The 6,839-nt window shown below is 38.1% G+C and overlaps 1 protein-coding gene across 1 annotated transcript in view; it reads right to left on the reverse strand.

Moving 5' to 3' along the window:
* ECEL1 (endothelin converting enzyme like 1) overlaps positions 1 to 4,200 on the reverse strand; it is a 152,935-nt gene extending 148,735 nt beyond the window's left edge. Inside the window, exon 1 of the mRNA XM_077290204.1 lies at positions 4,050 to 4,200. The gene's annotated coding sequence lies outside the window, so the exon portion shown is untranslated. The remainder of the gene's footprint in view (positions 1 to 4,049) is intronic.
* Positions 4,201 to 6,839: the final 2,639 nt, after the last annotated feature.

Consider the following 6,839-nt stretch of genomic DNA (forward strand, 5'->3'; position numbering starts at 1 on the left):
TCAGTGAGCTCAGTGATCTTCTGGTGTGGACAAAACACCCCCTTTAGATCTGCAGAGCAAACTGATTGGCTGCCGCGATGCCGACAGGACATCAATACTGCAGCCAATACCAGACAAGACCTGAAAAGTCATTGAAACAAAAATGTTTACATTCTTGGGGAAATATACCGGACAATCCTTCTTCATGTTGAGTGGTTATAGTGGGGGATGGAGATAATAAGAGAAGAAAAATATTACAAGAAAAGGAAAAAAAAAACTTGTCAGATGACTCTTCTCTTACGATGAAGATCTAATCTACATGCTATTGGCATCATAATGTAAGGTCACATATGGCTGGTCTCGGGGCTGGGCGTCCTTCCCCGTAGCCCAGGCGTGCTCTCCATAGACCCGGTCACAGGCAGTCTGGCTGAGCTGACTAGAGTTGTGCACATCCCTGATTTATATCAGTAATAATACTCTCACATCATTTCACTTTATGCTGTTCCTGTTCCTCCTATAAATATGTAACGTTCCCGGGCACTCGCACCGAAATAGAATAACCTCATGGCCCTTCCCAAGAAGACAGAGTGGCGGATGGCTGCCAGAATATCAATGTGAGGTCTTCTTGAGCGGGTTAATGAAAATTAACCTTAACCCATTACGTTCCGCAGGATAACGGACCATTGCATTAGTGTACATCTAATATGTATACACTTATAGAGCTTTCCCCATAAGTTTCTGTACCTTCAGCGCAAAATGTAATCATTGTGGTAATAATTCGTATACATATTTGCCATAGGTGCAACTGAAAATGTGAAATGATATTTGCAGCTTTGTGTCTTTATTAAATTAATTGTATGTAATGTTCCCTTTGTTCCTACTGGTTGGAGTTTTATTGGTAGTAATAATGTGAATTTCTCTTTTAGGGACATCTTCAAATAAAAGATTTTTCAGTGAATTACAAGAAAATCAATAATACAAGAAGTGAGAACAAGTGACACATATATTACAAGTAATGAGTCGAAGCCAACAATGGTTTATTTAAAGGGTTGAGCTTGGAAGAGTTTGTGCAGGGTATTTTAATATAAAAACATATAGTTTTCATTAAAAACCATTTTATGGTTGACCACTGTGCCCCTAAGTATATTTCCAAGAAATAGGTGGTGAGGAATTATTTATTAGTATAATAGTGCCTCCTTTATTCTAGGGTCTAAGGGGTAACGTTTCTTGTGTCTCGCTACTTCCAACAGGTGGCGCTATAGAGTTTAAGTCCTCTTTATTCTCTGAAGAGGCAATTTGCATATCCTTTATTCTAAAGATTTACGATGGGAGTCTGGACTTTTGCTGGTAATACATCATTCGCTGGATTTGGGGAAAGCTAATGGTAATGCAATCTTTATTTTTTATGTTGCAATATTTGCCTTTGGATTTAAGGGCTTATGGCCAATTCTAATAAAATTATAAGACTGGGATTGGGAAACATGGTTTTTATTAATTCTTTGTCTCCCACAGAGGGACAGGCAGAAGGAAGATCATTTCACTTTGACTACGTGACATGTTACAGTTAGTGCATTGTCCTCAACCAAAGAAAAGCTAAAGTAACAATGAGACAAGTATTTTTCATATTCAGAAAAGCTGAAAACTGGGAAAAAAAAGTTAGTGGATTTTTGGAAATAGCACAAGACTTATTCTCCTTTATTGTAATCTGTTTTTTCTCTGTATAGATAGAATTAAGGTAAGCGGACATAGATCTGATGTGCTCAATGGGGATGACTACCATGAAACATTTATACCTTTACGTTAAGGATACTAGTCAATTGTGGCAATTTGCACACATGGAGTGATTATCTGGTAAAAATATAGTATATTTAAGCTGTGAATGAAATGTAAAGATACTTTATAATATGGAATTGTGTGCATAAGTTTTGGATTAGTGACTGTCGGATGCTTTCTGCACCATATATTGACCACAGGGATCAAGCTGTTGTCTGCTCCTTTTCCTTGCACTGAAGTATAGTAGAATTTCCCCCTCGCAGGGAGTTAATACTTCCTTGCATTTCATCACTCCCCCACATCATGAAATCTCATTGGTTTGATAGGATTTGTGCACATATTTTACATAATTGTTAAATCGATATTATGTCAGAACGCTTAGAGGGACTCTACGGTAGATCAATGTCAGCAACCTGTTGAAGTCTGTATCACTACATGCCAGGAGATTGGCTGATTGTAGGTAGTTTGTGATTGAGGTTGTCCTTCATTAGGCTACCTACCTTGTGATTTACTTACACCTTTACGTATTCATGGATATAGCTGCTGTTTTTATAAGCTTTTCACTCAGAAGGTTTGGGTTTAGTGACACTTTTTAAGAGTACATACATTTTTTTTTATTTCAGTCAACAGAATTGAAATCTTCAGTGGGATCAGTGTTAGCTCATTCTCATAATGGGAGATGCTGGTTAGTTGACGTTTTCTATATTCACAAGACATCCTGCCTATCACCTCACTAAGTGGTGGTGACATCAAATCTTACTTATGTCACTATTTTTGGTTAAATTCGTTGGCTGAATATTTAGTCCACTAGTGGCACCGCCTGTCAAAATGTGTGACAGTTACTCTTCAATGACCATGGCTTTATACAACTTGTAGGGACATTGGCTGCAAGAGTAAATGAGAAATCAATATTTTAGCCTGCCAGCTTGGGAAGTAAATGTTCATTCCCCGGAGTTCCCATCCAGCATTCCACATCTCACAGAAGGTTGAAGGAGCAATGTATAATACCTTTACACAACGCCTGGAGTCAGACAAGCAATAACTTTATTCAGGGTTCAACTATGTTTAATTCCTCTCTAGGAACCGCAAAGCGCCCGTTTACCCAACGGACAGCACAACCATTATTTCTTGTAAAGAAAAACATGAATTTATATGACAGCAATTTATCCATTTCCCAAAAAGCAAACACTGCATACTGATTCTCTTCTATTGTGGAGACTGGCGAGGAGCTAGATATGAGAAAGGGCTTGCCCTGTCCCTATACCTAAATTCTACAGTTATACTGGTAATATAAAAAGTATATACATATATAATATATATATATGGGATCCGCTGGTAACATAGTAATAAAAATAGCTTTTCTTGAATTATATATTATATATATGTATATATATATACTTTATATATGATACAGTTAAAGAAAAGCTATTTTTACTACTATGTTACCAGCAGACCTCATTGCACCTTTCTTTTAAAGAAAATACTTACATTTTCTTTCTGTCTTTTTTTGCTAAGTTCCAGGGTACTGGTGGTTCCAGATTACAGGTAAAACCCTAGCAATACAGGGTGCCCATACTGAAGCTACAATCAAGGAATGAAGAAAAAGTTTTTGCTCACCCCCACCGTGTCTCATGCACTAGTTTACGCTCAACAGTGAGTTCAACCATTGCTGATGTCTCAGATCTCATTAAATAAAACGTTTATATATCTTGTACAATGAGATCACAGGGTCCTTAGTTTTAAGTGTTATAAAGATCGGCCATAAGTAACTCCAATATCTGTTATACTTCTGCTATACCTATCCTGAAACTTTTCGTATGCAAAACACTGACTTTATTCCCTTAGCATCCACATTGTAACCTCAGTCTATAATGTCCTTCACGATCATCAGTGGTCACCGCCTGCACTCATATAGGACACTAATTATGGTATCTAGCTTCCTGGATGGAAAATTGAATATCAGACCTGAGGAATGTTTCTGGCTTGTCATCTATAGCTTAGACTCAGAGACTAGAAAGCAATACATCTTATTACAAGGATGTAACATATCCTTTATTGGGCTGAGTGTATAAATAACATGGATGACCATATATATCCTACATATCTTTCGATGATGGATAAAGCTGTATGCACTCACGTATAGCTGATGCTACTTGTTAAACTACAGAGTACTTGGCTCTATAGGGATATTGCTCCCTGTCTGATGCCAGTTTTCTCTGAAATACTAAATGGTGACTTGAGATAAGACCTATCACAGAAGTCGGATATCACAGACAGGATTAAAAGTTATCACTTACCCTGGTACAAGTGATGGTGTCAGGCAGCTCCCTCTCCAGCACTGGTGCTGATGCTGTGCTGAGTCTGTGGAAGGCACTAGTGTTCCATGCAGACTGTACGGGCAGCTGCGCGCTACACCCTGCTGTACCTGTCACTACACTGTCTTTGTGTGCTGTGCTGCAGCACATAGGAGCCTTGGGATCATAGTAGAGAAGTGGAGGGGAGGGGGACATAGGGGGGTGGGACAATGTCGGCACATAACTCACTTTCTGTCCCTGCAGTCTATAGCAGCACTAAAGCAGATTATTCTTATTATTCCCATTATGCTAATCCCTGTTTGTAGGCTCCAAGTAGTCTTACCTCATATCCCAACCTTGCGGAATGACTTGTTTTTTAAGAAGGGCATCAGCTGAGACGTTAATGCACTAAGGAGCATCTGATCTCACTAGAGCTGAGCTGGTTAATAATGCTATATTATTGTTAGCCTCCACCATTCAGCATCTAAATAGTTGCCAAAAAAAAGATCAATGACTCCAATCTAGTAGTTTTAGAGTATATTATTGATATACTTTTCTAGACCATGAATTTAAATGTAAAATGAATGGCGCGATGACACTGTGTTACGTTTTTTAATATGGTTTTTATATCTACATTGCTGTTGTGAAATACATTTCTATGTATGAAATACACAAAAAAAACTTGTGTTCCTTCATAATTTATATATTGCACAGTATATCACAAATATAATAATCATCTAGAGTCTAGATTCTAGACCATTCGTAAACTTTTCCAATAACTGTGCATGGGGAATTCATACTTCCAAACTTTTAGAGCTCAATGTTTTATGTTAGGAGTCAATTTCATAAATTGCACAAGCAATAAATTGTGCCCTTTTCATACATAGCAAATGACGACCATCAATTTCTGCCAGTGACAATAAAATCCAACATCAGGACCATGATCATCCATTGTGTGCATTCAATGAGAATAATCAAGCTGCTTCTTTTGTTCTGCTTTGTCCAATATAATTTCCGTTAATGGGAACATAAAGAAAAACATTCTTCCTCCCACAATTATTGCAAATAATTACGCTAATGAAGCCTCTTGCTGAGAGGTTCCTTGTCTCCCATCATCTTTTCTTATTTCCACATCCTGCATCTCTTCCCGCTTGCCTGCTGCTGTGAAGAGACACAAGTGACCTTGCAAGTTGGCCACCTGGGTTTCTTCTACCCAAGAGGCTCAAAGGTCTCCTTTTCTGAGCATAGTAAAAGGTTACTCATTCCCATGATGACATTGTGCAGAAGGGAAGACAGGGAGAACTGAACTTTTCTTCTTCAAAGTCTAGCTAGCAGCGCACAAATACGGCAGGAAGTTATTGTGCCATTTCAGATGGCAGTATTTTCAGAATTTGCCATATGATAGCTCATGGACTACACTAGAATACTCTCTTTCCTTGGATTTCTGGATTTCCAAAAGTTTATTCAATAAAAAATCTCTTTAAGTTTTTTATTTTTTTCACCATAACTAGATGTTGATTAAAAAGATGTTTTTTCCTGTACACTTTTCCTCTCTTCAGTCTTGGCTTTGGCTAAAATAACCAACTTACAGAGAAACTTCTGGTGTCTGTCTTTCAGCTTATCTCTTTTTAAATGAAAGATGCAAGATGCAATACCACATACAACCTTGTGGGACGTTTCGCTACATCCCCCTAATTTATGTCCTTTTTATCCTCTTCATTCTTGCCTGACCATTTACTGAAAGACAGTCCAGCAGTTGCACTATTTTCTCCAAGCATTTGGTGGGATCTGCAAAAAAAACATGTTAACCCAGTTCTGTAATTTGGTCATGTTGGATAAGGAAAGTAAAAAAGCTTTTCTCATCCAAAATCTTTCATCAGCTCCTTACAATTACCTGTACTGTACAGTACCATGAGTGGGTAATAAACTGGGTGAGAATTTTACTGACACATGGCAGTACCATTCAAGCTATACATTGCTTTGTTACCAATGTTAGGGGGTCCTGTGCTGATTATTCTTATTATCCCCATTGAAAAGATTGCAAGGTCTTCTTGTACTTTAACTTACTGCTATACAGTAACAGCCTTGTTGATATCTTAGCACTTTTCCCCAGAATAATTGCTCATTTAGGCACAATCTTTCAAAATGTTCTACCACCTAACTTTTAACAATGCAAGCATTGTATAATAGTAAAGTTAATAATTTGCTTTCTGCTATAATGAAAACCTCCAGAACTATAAGTTGGTATATTCACTGTACATGTACATAGGGAATAATACTAGTTCTTGCTTTTGTTTGATGTTTATCCTGTATTTTTCACCAGTTTTCTGCTGGCTCTATCTTTAATTTTTAGTTGCTGGGTGGACACTAGCTGATATCTTCCATTCAGAGCACCCACAGACATGAGAGTTCCCGACATGAGAGCAACAACATGAATAACATTATACAGTAGAGCAGTACTGAGCAGTGTAACTAACAAGGCTGCCACCAGGAATTTCAGGGCCCCATACCGGCAAAATGTATGAGCCACCTTGAGATACCGTTCAGGCAACTCCCCAGCTCTGCATCCACCCCTCAAACCTTCCACAGTCCAACCGCCCACTCTTGGAAAAACTCCACTTCTGCACCATGTCCTAATTAATCACACATTAACAGTTCCCAACGAACATCATATCAATACATAACCATCAGCTTTTGTTTTGGCCAAAAGATTTTTTAAGCCGTCACCACAACAAAGTAGACTTTTTTGGCAAGGCCCTACTCTACTCTAACCTATTAAACATTCTTCAAATA

This window comes from Ranitomeya variabilis, chromosome 2 (genome assembly GCF_051348905.1).
Source record: "Ranitomeya variabilis isolate aRanVar5 chromosome 2, aRanVar5.hap1, whole genome shotgun sequence".
NCBI lineage: Eukaryota > Metazoa > Chordata > Amphibia > Anura > Dendrobatidae > Ranitomeya > Ranitomeya variabilis.